Source organism: Camelus bactrianus, chromosome 29 (assembly GCF_048773025.1).
Source record: "Camelus bactrianus isolate YW-2024 breed Bactrian camel chromosome 29, ASM4877302v1, whole genome shotgun sequence".
NCBI classification, from domain to species: Eukaryota; Metazoa; Chordata; class Mammalia; order Artiodactyla; family Camelidae; genus Camelus; species Camelus bactrianus.
Window position 1 is genome coordinate 27,638,405 of NC_133567.1, and position 22,384 is coordinate 27,660,788.

Genomic DNA, 22,384 nt, shown 5'->3' on the forward strand with positions numbered 1-22,384 from the left:
CCTACCGGGAGCCAGAAAACACAGAGATGTGCACTTCGTGTACCTCAGATAGCAGAGACCGAAGCCAGGACCGGCCAAGGAAGAGATTGGAGCAAATACACGGACTCGGTGGGTCAGCCACGACTCCTCAATGCAGCCCCTGACCGCACCGCACCGCCTCAGGGGCGCAGGCTGACCTGGAAACATGTATACAATGTACCTGGGGAAGGAAAGGCCCCCCCACGCCCAGACCAGGCCCTTGTGGAGATGGGAGCAAACTGATCGGCTCACCGGAGGCAGTCCGCTCCCCGTGACATCCCTTTCCCCTGAACTCACCTCACCAGCATCCCAGGACCATGCTGAAAAAGAGACTTAAATCCCGCATACCTGGTGTAGCAGAGGTCGCCCCGAGGCCAGGAGAGGGAGAGATGGGAGGAAAATGACCAACTCGCCGTGGCATCCCCCTTTACTGCTGTGCCGCCTCCGCCTATGCTGGCGACCTCTACCCCTGAACTCACCACGCCCCTCCCTGGAGCAGGTTGATGGCAAAGACTTAAATGCGGAGAACATGGGGGTGCGGAGGCCGTCCCCAGGCAAGGCAGCTTGGGATATGGGAGAATATCCTCGGGCTCTCGAGGGTCATCCAATTCCCCTTTCGCAGCCACCAAAACCTGGGTCCAGACCGCACCCTGCCTGAAGTGTGTCTGGCTGTCTGACAGCCTGCCTGACTGCCTATCTATTGGAGGATGGGATAGGCTAGAGTATGTGTGTGTCTGTCTATTTATCTAACGGAGTAGGAGGCCACTATTATGTCTCTCTCTTGGCCCGCAGAACTATCTACGTGTATAACTATACACCTAACTACCTTCCTACCTATCTATGTATCTATGTATCTATCTATCCATCTATCTATCTATCAATCTATCTTTCTATCTTCTTATCTACCTACAGGAGGCATACCTGCAGGCTAGTGTGTCATTTTATTTGTCTCTCTGTTGCAGGAGGAGGTTTGTGTGTTTATGTACCTATCTACCTATTTCAGGAAGAGGAGGAGAAAAGAGTGTGTCTGTGTGTGTGTGTGTGTGCGTGTGTTGTTCTTTCTGCCTGACTGTAAATGTATATGTGTACCTATATAATGTATGAGGAGGAGGAGGTTAGGATTTATGGCTGTTGCTAAATGGAGGAAGAGGCTAGTGTGTCTGCCTATTTATATGTCTGTCTGTCTGTCTAATGGAGGAAGCCGCACACTACTCGACCCACCTGGAGGGATGTCACTTGCCACCCTGAAGCAGCAGAGGGCGCCCCCATTGCAGGCTGAGGGGGACACTGGATGGAAATCCACAGGAGTGCCTTGGTAGCCTGCGAACCCCTCTTCTGCTCTCTGTGTAGCCGCCAAGGCCCGCCCCTTCCCCGCCCCGTGACCACCCCGCACCCGCCTACCGGGAGCCAGAAAACACAGAGATGTGCACTTCGTGTACCTCAGATAGCAGAGACCGAAGCCAGGACCGGCCAAGGAAGAGATTGGAGCAAATACACGGGCTCGGTGGGTCAGCCACGACTCCCCAGTGCAGCCCCTGACCGCACCGCACCGCACCGCCTCAGGGGCGCAGGCTGACCTGCAAACATGCATACAATGAACCTGGCGAAGGAGAGGCCCCCAAACCCCAGACCAACACCTTGTGGAGATGGGAGCAAACAGATCGGCTCACCCGAGGCCGTCCATTCCCAACGACATCCCTGTCCATGAACTCACCCCACAAGCATCCCAGGACCATGCTGAGAAGGAGACTTAAATCCCGCAATCCTGGGGTAGCAGAGGCCGCCCCGAGGACAGGAGAGGGGGAGATGGGAGGAAAATGACCAACTCGCCTTGGCATCTCCCTTTACTGCTGTGCCGCCTCCTCCTATGCTGCTGATCTCTTCCCCTGACTTCACCAAGCCCCTCCCTGGAGCACGCTGATCTCAAAGCCTTAAATGCCGTGAACATGGGGGAGTGGAGGCAGCCCCCAGGCAAGGCAGCCTGGGACAAGGGAAGATATCCTCCGGCTTGCGAGGTTCACCCTAGTCCCCTGTCGCGGCCGCCACACCCCGTGTCCGGACAGCACCATGACTGTAGTTTCTCTCTCTGTCTGACAGCCTGCCTGACTGCCTATCTATTGGAGGATGGCAGAGGCTAGACTATGTGTGTGTGTGTCTGTTTATCTAACGGAGGAGGAGGCCACTAGTATGTCTCTCTCTGGGCCCGCAGAACTATCTAACTTTATAACTATGTACCTACCTATTTACCTACATAACTATCTATCTAACTATCTAACTATCTATCTATCTATCTATCTATCTATCTATCTATCTATCTATCTATCTATCTTTCTATCTATCTTCTTATCTGCCTACAGGAGGCATAGCAGCAGGCTAGTGTGTCTTTTTATTAGTCTGTCTGTTGCAGGACGAGTTTTGTTTGTCTATGTACCTATCTAGCTATTTCAAGAAGAGAAGGAGATTAGTGTGTGTGTGTGTGCGTGTGTGCGTGTGTGGTTCTTTCTGTCTGACTATGTATGTATTTGTCTACCTATAAAATGTATGAGGAAGAGAAGATTAGATTTATGGCTGTTGCTAAATGCAGGAAGAGGCTAGTGTGTCTGTGTATTTATATGTCTGTCTGTCTGTCTAATGGGGGAAGCCTCCCAGTACTAGACCCACTTGGAGGGATGCCAGTTGTCACCCTGAAGCAGCAGAGGGCACCCCCATTGCAGGCTGAGGGGGACACTGGATGGAAATCCACAGGCGTGCCTTGGCAGCCAGCGAACCCGCTTCAGCTGTCTATGTAGCCGCCACCGCCCCGCCCCTGACCCGCCCCGTGACCACCCCGCACCCGCCTACCGGGAGCCAGAAAACACAGAGATGTGCACTTCGTGTACCTCAGATAGCAGAGACCGAAGCCAGGACCGGCCAAGGAAGAGATTGGAGCAAATACACGGACTCGGTGGGTCAGCCACGACTCCTCAATGCAGCCCCTGACCGCACCGCACCGCCTCAGGGGCGCAGGCTGACCTGGAAACATGTATACAATGTACCTGGGGAAGGAAAGGCCCCCCCACGCCCAGACCAGGCCCTTGTGGAGATGGGAGCAAACTGATCGGCTCACCGGAGGCAGTCCGCTCCCCGTGACATCCCTTTCCCCTGAACTCACCTCACCAGCATCCCAGGACCATGCTGAAAAAGAGACTTAAATCCCGCATACCTGGTGTAGCAGAGGTCGCCCCGAGGCCAGGAGAGGGAGAGATGGGAGGAAAATGACCAACTCGCCGTGGCATCCCCCTTTACTGCTGTGCCGCCTCCGCCTATGCTGGCGACCTCTACCCCTGAACTCACCACGCCCCTCCCTGGAGCAGGTTGATGGCAAAGACTTAAATGCGGAGAACATGGGGGTGCGGAGGCCGTCCCCAGGCAAGGCAGCTTGGGATATGGGAGAATATCCTCGGGCTCTCGAGGGGCACCCTAGACCCCTTTCGCAGCCACCAAAACCCGGGTCCAGACCGCACCCTGCCTGAAGTGTGTCTGGCTGTCTGACAGCCTGCCTGACTGCCTATCTATTGGAGGATGGGATAGGCTAGAGTATGAGTGTGTCTGTCTATTTATCTAACGGAGTAGGAGGCCACTATTATGTCTCTCTCTTGGCCCGCAGAACTATCTACGTGTATAACTATGTACCTAACTACCTTCCTACCTATCTATGTATCTATGTATCTATCTATCCATCTATCTATCTATCAATCTATCTTTCTATCTTCTTATCTACCTACAGGAGGCATACCTGCAGGCTAGTGTGTCATTTTATTTGTCTCTCTGTTGCAGGAGGAGGTTTGTGTGTTTATGTACCTATCTACCTATTTCAGGAAGAGGAGGAGAAAAGAGTGTGTCTGTGTGTGTGTGTGTGTGCGTGTGTTGTTCTTTTGCCTGACTGTAAATGTATATGTGTACCTATATAATGTATGAGGAGGAGGAGGTTAGGATTTATGGCTGTTGCTAAATGGAGGAAGAGGCTAGTGTGTCTGCCTATTTATATGTCTGTCTCTGTCTAATGGAGGAAGCCGCACACTACTCGACCCACCTGGAGGGATGTCACTTGCCACCCTGAAGCAGCAGAGGGCGCCCCCATTGCAGGCTGAGGGGGACACTGGATGGAAATCCACAGGAGTGCCTTGGTAGCCTGCGAACCCCTCTTCTGCTCTCTGTGTAGCCGCCAAGGCCCGCCCCTTCCCCGCCCCGTGACCACCCCGCACCCGCCTACCGGGAGCCAGAAAACACAGAGATGTGCACTTCGTGTACCTCAGATAGCAGAGACCGAAGCCAGGACCGGCCAAGGAAGAGATTGGAGCAAATACACGGGCTCGGTGGGTCAGCCACGACTCCCCAGTGCAGCCCCTGACCGCACCGCACCGCACCGCCTCAGGGGCGCAGGCTGACCTGCAAACATGCATACAATGAACCTGGCGAAGGAGAGGCCCCCAAACCCCAGACCAACACCTTGTGGAGATGGGAGCAAACAGATCGGCTCACCCGAGGCCGTCCATTCCCAACGACATCCCTGTCCATGAACTCACCCCACAAGCATCCCAGGACCATGCTGAGAAGGAGACTTAAATCCCGCAATCCTGGGGTAGCAGAGGCCGCCCCGAGGACAGGAGAGGGGGAGATGGGAGGAAAATGACCAACTCGCCTTGGCATCTCCCTTTACTGCTGTGCCGCCTCCTCCTATGCTGCTGATCTCTTCCCCTGACTTCACCAAGCCCCTCCCTGGAGCACGCTGATCTCAAAGCCTTAAATGCCGTGAACATGGGGGAGTGGAGGCAGCCCTCAGGCAAGGCAGCCTGGGACAAGGGAAGATATCCTCTGGCTTGCGAGGTTCACCCTAGTCCCCTGTCGCGGCCGCCACACCCCGTGTCCGGACAGCACCATGACTGTAGTTTCTCTCTCTGTCTGACAGCCTGCCTGACTGCCTATCTATTGGAGGATGGCAGAGGCTAGACTATGTGTGTGTGTGTCTGTTTATCTAACGGAGGAGGAGGCCACTAGTATCTCTCTCTGGGCCCGCAGAACTATCTAACTTTATAACTATGTACCTACCTATCTACCTACATAACTATCTATCTAACTATCTAACTATCTATCTATCTATCTATCTATCTATCTATCTATCTATCTATCTATCTATCTTTCTATCTATCTTCTTATCTGCCTACAGGAGGCATAGCAGCAGGCTAGTGTGTCTTTTTATTAGTCTGTCTGTTGCAGGACGAGTTTTGTTTGTCTATGTACCTATCTAGCTATTTCAAGAAGAGAAGGAGATTAGTGTGTGTGTGTGTGCGTGTGTGCGTGTGTGGTTCTTTCTGTCTGACTATGTATGTATTTGTCTACCTATAAAATGTATGAGGAAGAGAAGATTAGACTTATGGCTGTTGCTAAATGCAGGAAGAGGCTAGTGTGTCTGTGTATTTATATGTCTGTCTGTCTGTCTAATGGGGGAAGCCTCCCAGTACTAGACCCACTTGGAGGGATGCCAGTTGTCACCCTGAAGCAGCAGAGGGCACCCCCATTGCAGGCTGAGGGGGACACTGGATGGAAATCCACAGGCGTGCCTTGGCAGCCAGCGAACCCGCTTCAGCTGTCTATGTAGCCGCCACCGCCCCGCCCCTGACCCGCCCCGTGACCACCCCGCACCCGCCTACCGGGAGCCAGAAAACACAGAGATGTGCACTTCGTGTACCTCAGATAGCAGAGACCGAAGCCAGGACCGGCCAAGGAAGAGATTGGAGCAAATACACGGACTCGGTGGGTCAGCCACGACTCCTCAATGCAGCCCCTGACCGCACCGCACCGCCTCAGGGGCGCAGGCTGACCTGGAAACATGTATACAATGTACCTGGGGAAGGAAAGGCCCCCCCACGCCCAGACCAGGCCCTTGTGGAGATGGGAGCAAACTGATCGGCTCACCGGAGGCAGTCCGCTCCCCGTGACATCCCTTTCCCCTGAACTCACCTCACCAGCATCCCAGGACCATGCTGAAAAAGAGACTTAAATCCCGCATACCTGGTGTAGCAGAGGTCGCCCCGAGGCCAGGAGAGGGAGAGATGGGAGGAAAATGACCAACTCGCTGTGGCATCCCCCTTTACTGCTGTGCCGCCTCCGCCTATGCTGGCGACCTCTACCCCTGAACTCACCACGCCCCTCCCTGGAGCAGGTTGATGGCAAAGACTTAAATGCGGAGAACATGGGGGTGCGGAGGCCGTCCCCAGGCAAGGCAGCTTGGGATATGGGAGAATATCCTCGGGCTCTCGAGGGGCACCCTAGTCCCCTTTCGCAGCCACCAAAACCCGGGTCCAGACCGCACCCTGCCTGAAGTGTGTCTGGCTATCTGACAGCCTGCGTGACTGCCTATCTATTGGAGGGTGGGATAGGCTAGAGTATGTGTGTGTCTGTCTGTTTATCTAACGGAGGTGGAGGCCACTATTATGTCTCTCTCTTGGCCCGTAGAACTATCTACGTGTATAACTATGTTCCTAACTACCTTCCTAACTATCTATGTATCTATGTATCTATCTATCTATCCATCTATCTATCTATCTTTCTATCTATCTATCAATCTATCTTTCTATCTTCTTATCTACCTACAGGAGGCATACCTGCAGGCTAGTGTGTCATTTTATTTGTCTCTCTGTTGCAGGAAGAGGTTTGTGTGTTTATGTACCTATCTACCTATTTCAGGAAGAGGAGGAGACTAGTGTGTGTGTGTGTGTGTGTGTGTGTGCGTGTGTTGTTCTTTCTGCCTGACTATAAATGTATATGTGTACCTATATAATGTATGAGGAGGAGGAGGTTAGGATTTATGGCTGTTGCTAAATGGAGGAAGAGGCTAGTGTGTCTGCCTATTTATATGTCTGTCTGTCTGTCTAATGGAGGAAGCCGCACACTACTCGACCCACCTGGAGGGATGTCACTTGCCACCCTGAAGCAGCAGAGGGCGCCCCCATTGCAGGCTGAGGGGGACACTGGATGGAAATCCACAGGAGTGCCTTGGTAGCCTGCGAACCCCTCTTCTGCCCTCTGTGTAGCCGCCAAGGCCCGCCCCTTCCCCGCCCCGTGACCACCCCGCACCCGCCTACCGGGAGCCAGAAAACACAGAGATGTGCACTTCGTGTACCTCAGATAGCAGAGACCGAAGCCAGGACCGGCCAAGGAAGAGATTGGAGCAAATACACGGGCTCGGTGGGTCAGCCACGACTCCCCAGTGCAGCCCCTGACCGCACCGCACCGCACCGCCTCAGGGGCGCAGGCTGACCTGCAAACATGCATACAATGAACCTGGCGAAGGAGAGGCCCCCAAACCCCAGACCAACACCTTGTGGAGATGGGAGCAAACTGATCGGCTCACCCGAGGCCGTCCGCTCCCCGCGACATCCCTGTGCATGAACTCACCCCACCAGCATCCCAGGACCATACTGAGAAGGAGACTTAAATCCCGCAAACCTGGGCTAGCAGAGGCCGCCCCGAGGACAGGAGAGGGGGAGATGGGAGGAAAATGACCAACTCGCCTTGGCATCCCCCTTTACTGCTGTGCAGCCACCTCCAGGGCTGCTGACCTCTTCCCCTGACCTCACCACGCCCCTCCCTGAGCAGGCTGATCTCAAGGCCTTAAATGCCGTGAACCTGGGGGAGCGGAGGCAGTCCCCAGGCAAGGCAGCCTGGGACAAGGGAAGAAATCCTCTGGCTCTCGAGGTTCACCCTAGTCCCCTGTCGCGGCCGCCAAACCCCGTGTCCGGACAGCACCCTGCCTATAGTTTGTCTCTCTGTCTGACAGCCTGCCTGACTGCCTAACTATTGGAGGATGGCAGAGGCTAGACTATGTGTGTGTGTGTCTGTTTATCTAACGTAGGAAGAGGCGACTAGATTGTCTCTCTCTCGGCCCGCAGAACTATCTAACTTTATAACTATGTACCTACCTTTCTACCTACCTAACTATCTATCTATCTAACTATCTATCTATCTATCTATCTATCTATCTATCTATCTATCTATCTATCTTTCTATCTATCTATCTTTCTATCTATCTTCTTATCTGCCTACAGGAGGCATAGCAGCAGGCTAGTGTGTCTTTTTATTAGTCTGTCTGTTGCAGGACGAGTTTTGTTTGTCTATGTACCTATCTAGCTATTTCAAGAAGAGAAGGAGATTAGTGTGTGTGTGTGTGCGTGTGTGCGTGTGTGGTTCTTTCTGTCTGACTATGTATGTATTTGTCTACCTATAAAATGTATGAGGAAGAGAAGATTAGATTTATGGCTGTTGCTAAATGCAGGAAGAGGCTAGTGTGTCTGTGTATTTATATGTCTGTCTGTCTGTCTAATGGGGGAAGCCTCCCAGTACTAGACCCACTTGGAGGGATGCCAGTTGTCACCCTGAAGCAGCAGAGGGCACCCCCATTGCAGGCTGAGGGGGACACTGGATGGAAATCCACAGGCGTGCCTTGGCAGCCAGCGAACCCGCTTCAGCTGTCTATGTAGCCGCCACCGCCCCGCCCCTGACCCGCCCCGTGACCACCCCGCACCCGCCTACCGGGAGCCAGAAAACACAGAGATGTGCACTTCGTGTACCTCAGATAGCAGAGACCGAAGCCAGGACCGGCCAAGGAAGAGATTGGAGCAAATACACGGACTCGGTGGGTCAGCCACGACTCCTCAATGCAGCCCCTGACCGCACCGCACCGCCTCAGGGGCGCAGGCTGACCTGGAAACATGTATACAATGTACCTGGGGAAGGAAAGGCCCCCCCACGCCCAGACCAGGCCCTTGTGGAGATGGGAGCAAACTGATCGGCTCACCGGAGGCAGTCCGCTCCCCGTGACATCCCTTTCCCCTGAACTCACCTCACCAGCATCCCAGGACCATGCTGAAAAAGAGACTTAAATCCCGCATACCTGGTGTAGCAGAGGTCGCCCCGAGGCCAGGAGAGGGAGAGATGGGAGGAAAATGACCAACTCGCCGTGGCATCCCCCTTTACTGCTGTGCCGCCTCCGCCTATGCTGGCGACCTCTACCCCTGAACTCACCACGCCCCTCCCTGGAGCAGGTTGATGGCAAAGACTTAAATGCGGAGAACATGGGGGTGCGGAGGCCGTCCCCAGGCAAGGCAGCTTGGGATATGGGAGAATATCCTCGGGCTCTCGAGGGTCATCCAATTCCCCTTTCGCAGCCACCAAAACCTGGGTCCAGACCGCACCCTGCCTGAAGTGTGTCTGGCTGTCTGACAGCCTGCCTGACTGCCTATCTATTGGAGGATGGGATAGGCTAGAGTATGTGTGTGTCTGTCTATTTATCTAACGGAGTAGGAGGCCACTATTATGTCTCTCTCTTGGCCCGCAGAACTATCTACGTGTATAACTATACACCTAACTACCTTCCTACCTATCTATGTATCTATGTATCTATCTATCCATCTATCTATCTATCAATCTATCTTTCTATCTTCTTATCTACCTACAGGAGGCATACCTGCAGGCTAGTGTGTCATTTTATTTGTCTCTCTGTTGCAGGAGGAGGTTTGTGTGTTTATGTACCTATCTACCTATTTCAGGAAGAGGAGGAGAAAAGAGTGTGTCTGTGTGTGTGTGTGTGTGCGTGTGTTGTTCTTTCTGCCTGACTGTAAATGTATATGTGTACCTATATAATGTATGAGGAGGAGGAGGTTAGGATTTATGGCTGTTGCTAAATGGAGGAAGAGGCTAGTGTGTCTGCCTATTTATATGTCTGTCTGTCTGTCTAATGGAGGAAGCCGCACACTACTCGACCCACCTGGAGGGATGTCACTTGCCACCCTGAAGCAGCAGAGGGCGCCCCCATTGCAGGCTGAGGGGGACACTGGATGGAAATCCACAGGAGTGCCTTGGTAGCCTGCGAACCCCTCTTCTGCTCTCTGTGTAGCCGCCAAGGCCCGCCCCTTCCCCGCCCCGTGACCACCCCGCACCCGCCTACCGGGAGCCAGAAAACACAGAGATGTGCACTTCGTGTACCTCAGATAGCAGAGACCGAAGCCAGGACCGGCCAAGGAAGAGATTGGAGCAAATACACGGGCTCGGTGGGTCAGCCACGACTCCCCAGTGCAGCCCCTGACCGCACCGCACCGCACCGCCTCAGGGGCGCAGGCTGACCTGCAAACATGCATACAATGAACCTGGCGAAGGAGAGGCCCCCAAACCCCAGACCAACACCTTGTGGAGATGGGAGCAAACAGATCGGCTCACCCGAGGCCGTCCATTCCCAACGACATCCCTGTCCATGAACTCACCCCACAAGCATCCCAGGACCATGCTGAGAAGGAGACTTAAATCCCGCAATCCTGGGGTAGCAGAGGCCGCCCCGAGGACAGGAGAGGGGGAGATGGGAGGAAAATGACCAACTCGCCTTGGCATCTCCCTTTACTGCTGTGCCGCCTCCTCCTATGCTGCTGATCTCTTCCCCTGACTTCACCAAGCCCCTCCCTGGAGCACGCTGATCTCAAAGCCTTAAATGCCGTGAACATGGGGGAGTGGAGGCAGCCCCCAGGCAAGGCAGCCTGGGACAAGGGAAGATATCCTCCGGCTTGCGAGGTTCACCCTAGTCCCCTGTCGCGGCCGCCACACCCCGTGTCCGGACAGCACCATGACTGTAGTTTCTCTCTCTGTCTGACAGCCTGCCTGACTGCCTATCTATTGGAGGATGGCAGAGGCTAGACTATGTGTGTGTGTGTCTGTTTATCTAACGGAGGAGGAGGCCACTAGTATGTCTCTCTCTGGGCCCGCAGAACTATCTAACTTTATAACTATGTACCTACCTATTTACCTACATAACTATCTATCTAACTATCTAACTATCTATCTATCTATCTATCTATCTATCTATCTATCTATCTATCTATCTATCTATCTTTCTATCTATCTTCTTATCTGCCTACAGGAGGCATAGCAGCAGGCTAGTGTGTCTTTTTATTAGTCTGTCTGTTGCAGGACGAGTTTTGTTTGTCTATGTACCTATCTAGCTATTTCAAGAAGAGAAGGAGATTAGTGTGTGTGTGTGTGCGTGTGTGCGTGTGTGGTTCTTTCTGTCTGACTATGTATGTATTTGTCTACCTATAAAATGTATGAGGAAGAGAAGATTAGATTTATGGCTGTTGCTAAATGCAGGAAGAGGCTAGTGTGTCTGTGTATTTATATGTCTGTCTGTCTGTCTAATGGGGGAAGCCTCCCAGTACTAGACCCACTTGGAGGGATGCCAGTTGTCACCCTGAAGCAGCAGAGGGCACCCCCATTGCAGGCTGAGGGGGACACTGGATGGAAATCCACAGGCGTGCCTTGGCAGCCAGCGAACCCGCTTCAGCTGTCTATGTAGCCGCCACCGCCCCGCCCCTGACCCGCCCCGTGACCACCCCGCACCCGCCTACCGGGAGCCAGAAAACACAGAGATGTGCACTTCGTGTACCTCAGATAGCAGAGACCGAAGCCAGGACCGGCCAAGGAAGAGATTGGAGCAAATACACGGACTCGGTGGGTCAGCCACGACTCCTCAATGCAGCCCCTGACCGCACCGCACCGCCTCAGGGGCGCAGGCTGACCTGGAAACATGTATACAATGTACCTGGGGAAGGAAAGGCCCCCCCACGCCCAGACCAGGCCCTTGTGGAGATGGGAGCAAACTGATCGGCTCACCGGAGGCAGTCCGCTCCCCGTGACATCCCTTTCCCCTGAACTCACCTCACCAGCATCCCAGGACCATGCTGAAAAAGAGACTTAAATCCCGCATACCTGGTGTAGCAGAGGTCGCCCCGAGGCCAGGAGAGGGAGAGATGGGAGGAAAATGACCAACTCGCCGTGGCATCCCCCTTTACTGCTGTGCCGCCTCCGCCTATGCTGGCGACCTCTACCCCTGAACTCACCACGCCCCTCCCTGGAGCAGGTTGATGGCAAAGACTTAAATGCGGAGAACATGGGGGTGCGGAGGCCGTCCCCAGGCAAGGCAGCTTGGGATATGGGAGAATATCCTCGGGCTCTCGAGGGGCACCCTAGACCCCTTTCGCAGCCACCAAAACCCGGGTCCAGACCGCACCCTGCCTGAAGTGTGTCTGGCTGTCTGACAGCCTGCCTGACTGCCTATCTATTGGAGGATGGGATAGGCTAGAGTATGAGTGTGTCTGTCTATTTATCTAACGGAGTAGGAGGCCACTATTATGTCTCTCTCTTGGCCCGCAGAACTATCTACGTGTATAACTATGTACCTAACTACCTTCCTACCTATCTATGTATCTATGTATCTATCTATCCATCTATCTATCTATCAATCTATCTTTCTATCTTCTTATCTACCTACAGGAGGCATACCTGCAGGCTAGTGTGTCATTTTATTTGTCTCTCTGTTGCAGGAGGAGGTTTGTGTGTTTATGTACCTATCTACCTATTTCAGGAAGAGGAGGAGAAAAGAGTGTGTCTGTGTGTGTGTGTGTGTGCGTGTGTTGTTCTTTTGCCTGACTGTAAATGTATATGTGTACCTATATAATGTATGAGGAGGAGGAGGTTAGGATTTATGGCTGTTGCTAAATGGAGGAAGAGGCTAGTGTGTCTGCCTATTTATATGTCTGTCTCTGTCTAATGGAGGAAGCCGCACACTACTCGACCCACCTGGAGGGATGTCACTTGCCACCCTGAAGCAGCAGAGGGCGCCCCCATTGCAGGCTGAGGGGGACACTGGATGGAAATCCACAGGAGTGCCTTGGTAGCCTGCGAACCCCTCTTCTGCCCTCTGTGTAGCCGCCAAGGCCCGCCCCTTCCCCGCCCCGTGACCACCCCGCACCCGCCTACCGGGAGCCAGAAAACACAGAGATGTGCACTTCGTGTACCTCAGATAGCAGAGACCGAAGCCAGGACCGGCCAAGGAAGAGATTGGAGCAAATACACGGGCTCGGTGGGTCAGCCACGACTCCCCAGTGCAGCCCCTGACCGCACCGCACCGCACCGCCTCAGGGGCGCAGGCTGACCTGCAAACATGCATACAATGAACCTGGCGAAGGAGAGGCCCCCAAACCCCAGACCAACACCTTGTGGAGATGGGAGCAAACTGATCGGCTCACCCGAGGCCGTCCGCTCCCCGCGACATCCCTGTGCATGAACTCACCCCACCAGCATCCCAGGACCATACTGAGAAGGAGACTTAAATCCCGCAAACCTGGGCTAGCAGAGGCCGCCCCGAGGACAGGAGAGGGGGAGATGGGAGGAAAATGACCAACTCGCCTTGGCATCCCCCTTTACTGCTGTGCAGCCACCTCCAGGGCTGCTGACCTCTTCCCCTGACCTCACCACGCCCCTCCCTGAGCAGGCTGATCTCAAGGCCTTAAATGCCGTGAACCTGGGGGAGCGGAGGCAGTCCCCAGGCAAGGCAGCCTGGGACAAGGGAAGAAATCCTCTGGCTCTCGAGGTTCACCCTAGTCCCCTGTCGCGGCCGCCAAACCCCGTGTCCGGACAGCACCCTGCCTATAGTTTGTCTCTCTGTCTGACAGCCTGCCTGACTGCCTAACTATTGGAGGATGGCAGAGGCTAGACTATGTGTGTGTGTGTCTGTTTATCTAACGTAGGAAGAGGCGACTAGATTGTCTCTCTCTCGGCCCGCAGAACTATCTAACTTTATAACTATGTACCTACCTTTCTACCTACCTAACTATCTATCTATCTAACTATCTATCTATCTATCTATCTATCTATCTATCTATCTATCTATCTTTCTATCTATCTATCTTTCTATCTATCTTCTTATCTGCCTACAGGAGGCATAGCAGCAGGCTAGTGTGTCTTTTTATTAGTCTGTCTGTTGCAGGACGAGTTTTGTTTGTCTATGTACCTATCTAGCTATTTCAAGAAGAGAAGGAGATTAGTGTGTGTGTGTGTGCGTGTGTGCGTGTGTGGTTCTTTCTGTCTGACTATGTATGTATTTGTCTACCTATAAAATGTATGAGGAAGAGAAGATTAGATTTATGGCTGTTGCTAAATGCAGGAAGAGGCTAGTGTGTCTGTGTATTTATATGTCTGTCTGTCTGTCTAATGGGGGAAGCCTCCCAGTACTAGACCCACTTGGAGGGATGCCAGTTGTCACCCTGAAGCAGCAGAGGGCACCCCCATTGCAGGCTGAGGGGGACACTGGATGGAAATCCACAGGCGTGCCTTGGCAGCCAGCGAACCCGCTTCAGCTGTCTATGTAGCCGCCACCGCCCCGCCCCTGACCCGCCCCGTGACCACCCCGCACCCGCCTACCGGGAGCCAGAAAACACAGAGATGTGCACTTCGTGTACCTCAGATAGCAGAGACCGAAGCCAGGACCGGCCAAGGAAGAGATTGGAGCAAATACACGGACTCGGTGGGTCAGCCACGACTCCTCAATGCAGCCCCTGACCGCACCGCACCGCCTCAGGGGCGCAGGCTGACCTGGAAACATGTATACAATGTACCTGGGGAAGGAAAGGCCCCCCCACGCCCAGACCAGGCCCTTGTGGAGATGGGAGCAAACTGATCGGCTCACCGGAGGCAGTCCGCTCCCCGTGACATCCCTTTCCCCTGAACTCACCTCACCAGCATCCCAGGACCATGCTGAAAAAGAGACTTAAATCCCGCATACCTGGTGTAGCAGAGGTCGCCCCGAGGCCAGGAGAGGGAGAGATGGGAGGAAAATGACCAACTCGCCGTGGCATCCCCCTTTACTGCTGTGCCGCCTCCGCCTATGCTGGCGACCTCTACCCCTGAACTCACCACGCCCCTCCCTGGAGCAGGTTGATGGCAAAGACTTAAATGCGGAGAACATGGGGGTGCGGAGGCCGTCCCCAGGCAAGGCAGCTTGGGATATGGGAGAATATCCTCGGGCTCTCGAGGGTCATCCAATTCCCCTTTCGCAGCCACCAAAACCTGGGTCCAGACCGCACCCTGCCTGAAGTGTGTCTGGCTGTCTGACAGCCTGCCTGACTGCCTATCTATTGGAGGATGGGATAGGCTAGAGTATGTGTGTGTCTGTCTATTTATCTAACGGAGTAGGAGGCCACTATTATGTCTCTCTCTTGGCCCGCAGAACTATCTACGTGTATAACTATACACCTAACTACCTTCCTACCTATCTATGTATCTATGTATCTATCTATCCATCTATCTATCTATCAATCTATCTTTCTATCTTCTTATCTACCTACAGGAGGCATACCTGCAGGCTAGTGTGTCATTTTATTTGTCTCTCTGTTGCAGGAGGAGGTTTGTGTGTTTATGTACCTATCTACCTATTTCAGGAAGAGGAGGAGAAAAGAGTGTGTCTGTGTGTGTGTGTGTGTGCGTGTGTTGTTCTTTCTGCCTGACTGTAAATGTATATGTGTACCTATATAATGTATGAGGAGGAGGAGGTTAGGATTTATGGCTGTTGCTAAATGGAGGAAGAGGCTAGTGTGTCTGCCTATTTATATGTCTGTCTGTCTGTCTAATGGAGGAAGCCGCACACTACTCGACCCACCTGGAGGGATGTCACTTGCCACCCTGAAGCAGCAGAGGGCGCCCCCATTGCAGGCTGAGGGGGACACTGGATGGAAATCCACAGGAGTGCCTTGGTAGCCTGCGAACCCCTCTTCTGCCCTCTGTGTAGCCGCCAAGGCCCGCCCCTTCCCCGCCCCGTGACCACCCCGCACCCGCCTACCGGGAGCCAGAAAACACAGAGATGTGCACTTCGTGTACCTCAGATAGCAGAGACCGAAGCCAGGACCGGCCAAGGAAGAGATTGGAGCAAATACACGGGCTCGGTGGGTCAGCCACGACTCCCCAGTGCAGCCCCTGACCGCACCGCACCGCACCGCCTCAGGGGCGCAGGCTGACCTGCAAACATGCATACAATGAACCTGGCGAAGGAGAGGCCCCCAAACCCCAGACCAACACCTTGTGGAGATGGGAGCAAACAGATCGGCTCACCCGAGGCCGTCCATTCCCAACGACATCCCTGTCCATGAACTCACCCCACAAGCATCCCAGGACCATGCTGAGAAGGAGACTTAAATCCCGCAATCCTGGGGTAGCAGAGGCCGCCCCGAGGACAGGAGAGGGGGAGATGGGAGGAAAATGACCAACTCGCCTTGGCATCTCCCTTTACTGCTGTGCCGCCTCCTCCTATGCTGCTGATCTCTTCCCCTGACTTCACCAAGCCCCTCCCTGGAGCACGCTGATCTCAAAGCCTTAAATGCCGTGAACATGGGGGAGTGGAGGCAGCCCCCAGGCAAGGCAGCCTGGGACAAGGGAAGATATCCTCCGGCTTGCGAGGTTCACCCTAGTCCCCTGTCGCGGCCGCCACACCCCGTGTCCGGACAGCACCATGACTGTAGTTTCTCTCTCTGTCTGACAGCCTGCCTGACTGCCTATCTATTGGAGGATGGCAGAGGCTAGACTATGTGTGTGTGTGTCTGTTTATCTAACGGAGGAGGAGGCCACTAGTATGTCTCTCTCTGGGCCCGCAGAACTATCTAACTTTATAACTATGTACCTACCTATTTACCTACATAACTATCTATCTAACTATCTAACTATCTATCTATCTATCTATCTATCTATCTATCTATCTATCTATCTATCTATCTATCTTTCTATCTATCTTCTTATCTGCCTACAGGAGGCATAGCAGCAGGCTAGTGTGTCTTTTTATTAGTCTGTCTGTTGCAGGACGAGTTTTGTTTGTCTATGTACCTATCTAGCTATTTCAAGAAGAGAAGGAGATTAGTGTGTGTGTGTGTGCGTGTGTGCGTGTGTGGTTCTTTCTGTCTGACTATGTATGTATTTGTCTACCTATAAAATGTATGAGGAAGAGAAGATTAGATTTATGGCTGTTGCTAAATGCAGGAAGAGGCTAGTGTGTCTGTGTATTTATATGTCTGTCTGTCTGTCTAATGGGGGAAGCCTCCCAGTACTAGACCCACTTGGAGGGATGCCAGTTGTCACCCTGAAGCAGCAGAGGGCACCCCCATTGCAGGCTGAGGGGGACACTGGATGGAAATCCACAGGCGTGCCTTGGCAGCCAGCGAACCCGCTTCAGCTGTCTATGTAGCCGCCACCGCCCCGCCCCTGACCCGCCCCGTGACCACCCCGCACCCGCCTACCGGGAGCCAGAAAACACAGAGATGTGCACTTCGTGTACCTCAGATAGCAGAGACCGAAGCCAGGACCGGCCAAGGAAGAGATTGGAGCAAATACACGGACTCGGTGGGTCAGCCACGACTCCTCAATGCAGCCCCTGACCGCACCGCACCGCCTCAGGGGCGCAGGCTGACCTGGAAACATGTATACAATGTACCTGGGGAAGGAAAGGCCCCCCCACGCCCAGACCAGGCCCTTGTGGAGATGGGAGCAAACTGATCGGCTCACCGGAGGCAGTCCGCTCCCCGTGACATCCCTTTCCCCTGAACTCACCTCACCAGCATCCCAGGACCATGCTGAAAAAGAGACTTAAATCCCGCATACCTGGTGTAGCAGAGGTCGCCCCGAGGCCAGGAGAGGGAGAGATGGGAGGAAAATGACCAACTCGCCGTGGCATCCCCCTTTACTGCTGTGCCGCCTCCGCCTATGCTGGCGACCTCTACCCCTGAACTCACCACGCCCCTCCCTGGAGCAGGTTGATGGCAAAGACTTAAATGCGGAGAACATGGGGGTGCGGAGGCCGTCCCCAGGCAAGGCAGCTTGGGATATGGGAGAATATCCTCGGGCTCTCGAGGGGCACCCTAGACCCCTTTCGCAGCCACCAAAACCCGGGTCCAGACCGCACCCTGCCTGAAGTGTGTCTGGCTGTCTGACAGCCTGCCTGACTGCCTATCTATTGGAGGATGGGATAGGCTAGAGTATGAGTGTGTCTGTCTATTTATCTAACGGAGTAGGAGGCCACTATTATGTCTCTCTCTTGGCCCGCAGAACTATCTACGTGTATAACTATGTACCTAACTACCTTCCTACCTATCTATGTATCTATGTATCTATCTATCCATCTATCTATCTATCAATCTATCTTTCTATCTTCTTATCTACCTACAGGAGGCATACCTGCAGGCTAGTGTGTCATTTTATTTGTCTCTCTGTTGCAGGAGGAGGTTTGTGTGTTTATGTACCTATCTACCTATTTCAGGAAGAGGAGGAGAAAAGAGTGTGTCTGTGTGTGTGTGTGTGTGCGTGTGTTGTTCTTTTGCCTGACTGTAAATGTATATGTGTACCTATATAATGTATGAGGAGGAGGAGGTTAGGATTTATGGCTGTTGCTAAATGGAGGAAGAGGCTAGTGTGTCTGCCTATTTATATGTCTGTCTCTGTCTAATGGAGGAAGCCGCACACTACTCGACCCACCTGGAGGGATGTCACTTGCCACCCTGAAGCAGCAGAGGGCGCCCCCATTGCAGGCTGAGGGGGACACTGGATGGAAATCCACAGGAGTGCCTTGGTAGCCTGCGAACCCCTCTTCTGCCCTCTGTGTAGCCGCCAAGGCCCGCCCCTTCCCCGCCCCGTGACCACCCCGCACCCGCCTACCGGGAGCCAGAAAACACAGAGATGTGCACTTCGTGTACCTCAGATAGCAGAGACCGAAGCCAGGACCGGCCAAGGAAGAGATTGGAGCAAATACACGGGCTCGGTGGGTCAGCCACGACTCCCCAGTGCAGCCCCTGACCGCACCGCACCGCACCGCCTCAGGGGCGCAGGCTGACCTGCAAACATGCATACAATGAACCTGGCGAAGGAGAGGCCCCCAAACCCCAGACCAACACCTTGTGGAGATGGGAGCAAACTGATCGGCTCACCCGAGGCCGTCCGCTCCCCGCGACATCCCTGTGCATGAACTCACCCCACCAGCATCCCAGGACCATACTGAGAAGGAGACTTAAATCCCGCAAACCTGGGCTAGCAGAGGCCGCCCCGAGGACAGGAGAGGGGGAGATGGGAGGAAAATGACCAACTCGCCTTGGCATCCCCCTTTACTGCTGTGCAGCCACCTCCAGGGCTGCTGACCTCTTCCCCTGACCTCACCACGCCCCTCCCTGAGCAGGCTGATCTCAAGGCCTTAAATGCCGTGAACCTGGGGGAGCGGAGGCAGTCCCCAGGCAAGGCAGCCTGGGACAAGGGAAGAAATCCTCTGGCTCTCGAGGTTCACCCTAGTCCCCTGTCGCGGCCGCCAAACCCCGTGTCCGGACAGCACCCTGCCTATAGTTTGTCTCTCTGTCTGACAGCCTGCCTGACTGCCTAACTATTGGAGGATGGCAGAGGCTAGACTATGTGTGTGTGTGTCTGTTTATCTAACGTAGGAAGAGGCGACTAGATTGTCTCTCTCTCGGCCCGCAGAACTATCTAACTTTATAACTATGTACCTACCTTTCTACCTACCTAACTATCTATCTATCTAACTATCTATCTATCTATCTATCTATCTATCTATCTATCTATCTATCTATCTTTCTATCTATCTATCTTTCTATCTATCTTCTTATCTGCCTACAGGAGGCATAGCAGCAGGCTAGTGTGTCTTTTTATTAGTCTGTCTGTTGCAGGACGAGTTTTGTTTGTCTATGTACCTATCTAGCTATTTCAAGAAGAGAAGGAGATTAGTGTGTGTGTGTGTGCGTGTGTGCGTGTGTGGTTCTTTCTGTCTGACTATGTATGTATTTGTCTACCTATAAAATGTATGAGGAAGAGAAGATTAGATTTATGGCTGTTGCTAAATGCAGGAAGAGGCTAGTGTGTCTGTGTATTTATATGTCTGTCTGTCTGTCTAATGGGGGAAGCCTCCCAGTACTAGACCCACTTGGAGGGATGCCAGTTGTCACCCTGAAGCAGCAGAGGGCACCCCCATTGCAGGCTGAGGGGGACACTGGATGGAAATCCACAGGCGTGCCTTGGCAGCCAGCGAACCCGCTTCAGCTGTCTATGTAGCCGCCACCGCCCCGCCCCTGACCCGCCCCGTGACCACCCCGCACCCGCCTACCGGGAGCCAGAAAACACAGAGATGTGCACTTCGTGTACCTCAGATAGCAGAGACCGAAGCCAGGACCGGCCAAGGAAGAGATTGGAGCAAATACACGGACTCGGTGGGTCAGCCACGACTCCTCAATGCAGCCCCTGACCGCACCGCACCGCCTCAGGGGCGCAGGCTGACCTGGAAACATGTATACAATGTACCTGGGGAAGGAAAGGCCCCCCCACGCCCAGACCAGGCCCTTGTGGAGATGGGAGCAAACTGATCGGCTCACCGGAGGCAGTCCGCTCCCCGTGACATCCCTTTCCCCTGAACTCACCTCACCAGCATCCCAGGACCATGCTGAAAAAGAGACTTAAATCCCGCATACCTGGTGTAGCAGAGGTCGCCCCGAGGCCAGGAGAGGGAGAGATGGGAGGAAAATGACCAACTCGCCGTGGCATCCCCCTTTACTGCTGTGCCGCCTCCGCCTATGCTGGCGACCTCTACCCCTGAACTCACCACGCCCCTCCCTGGAGCAGGTTGATGGCAAAGACTTAAATGCGGAGAACATGGGGGTGCGGAGGCCGTCCCCAGGCAAGGCAGCTTGGGATATGGGAGAATATCCTCGGGCTCTCGAGGGGCACCCTAGACCCCTTTCGCAGCCACCAAAACCCGGGTCCAGACCGCACCCTGCCTGAAGTGTGTCTGGCTGTCTGACAGCCTGCCTGACTGCCTATCTATTGGAGGATGGGATAGGCTAGAGTATGAGTGTGTCTGTCTATTTATCTAACGGAGTAGGAGGCCACTATTATGTCTCTCTCTTGGCCCGCAGAACTATCTACGTGTATAACTATGTACCTAACTACCTTCCTACCTATCTATGTATCTATGTATCTATCTATCCATCTATCTATCTATCAATCTATCTTTCTATCTTCTTATCTACCTACAGGAGGCATACCTGCAGGCTAGTGTGTCATTTTATTTGTCTCTCTGTTGCAGGAGGAGGTTTGTGTGTTTATGTACCTATCTACCTATTTCAGGAAGAGGAGGAGAAAAGAGTGTGTCTGTGTGTGTGTGTGTGTGCGTGTGTTGTTCTTTTGCCTGACTGTAAATGTATATGTGTACCTATATAATGTATGAGGAGGAGGAGGTTAGGATTTATGGCTGTTGCTAAATGGAGGAAGAGGCTAGTGTGTCTGCCTATTTATATGTCTGTCTCTGTCTAATGGAGGAAGCCGCACACTACTCGACCCACCTGGAGGGATGTCACTTGCCACCCTGAAGCAGCAGAGGGCGCCCCCATTGCAGGCTGAGGGGGACACTGGATGGAAATCCACAGGAGTGCCTTGGTAGCCTGCGAACCCCTCTTCTGCTCTCTGTGTAGCCGCCAAGGCCCGCCCCTTCCCCGCCCCGTGACCACCCCGCACCCGCCTACCGGGAGCCAGAAAACACAGAGATGTGCACTTCGTGTACCTCAGATAGCAGAGACCGAAGCCAGGACCGGCCAAGGAAGAGATTGGAGCAAATACACGGGCTCGGTGGGTCAGCCACGACTCCCCAGTGTAGCCCCTGACCGCACCGCACCGCACCGCCTCAGGGGCGCAGGCTGACCTGCAAACATGCATACAATGAACCTGGCGAAGGAGAGGCCCCCAAACCCCAGACCAACACCTTGTGGAGATGGGAGCAAACTGATCGGCTCACCCGAGGCCGTCCATTCCCAACGACATCCCTGTCCATGAACTCACCCCAAAAGCATCCCAGGACCATGCTGAGAAGGAGAGTTAAATCCCGCAATCCTGGGGTAGCAGAGGCCGCCCCGAGGACAGGAGAGGGGGAGATGGGAGGAAAATGACCAACTCGCCTTGGCATCTCCCTTTACTGCTGTGCCGCCTCCTCCTATGCTGCTGACCTCTTCCCCTGACTTCATCAAGCCCCTCCCTGGAGCACGCTGATCTCAAAGCCTTAAATGCCGTGAACATGGGGGAGTGGAGGCAGCCCCCAGGCAAGGCAGCCTAGGACAAGGGAAGATATCCTCTGGCTTGCGAGGTTCACCCTAGTCCCCTGTCGCGGCCGCCACACCCCGTGTCCGGACAGCACCAAGACTGTAGTTTCTCTCTCTGTCTGACAGCCTGCCTGACTGCCTATCTATTGGAGGATGGCAGAGGCTAGACTATGTGTGTGTGTGTCTGTTTATCTAACGGAGGAGGAGGCCACTAGTATGTCTCTCTCTGGGCCCGCAGAACTATCTAACTTTATAACTATGTACCTACCTATCTACCTACCTAACTATCTATCTAACTATCTATATATCTATCTATCTATCTATCTATCTATCTATCTATCTATCTATCTATCTATCTATCTATCTATCTATCTATCTTTCTATCT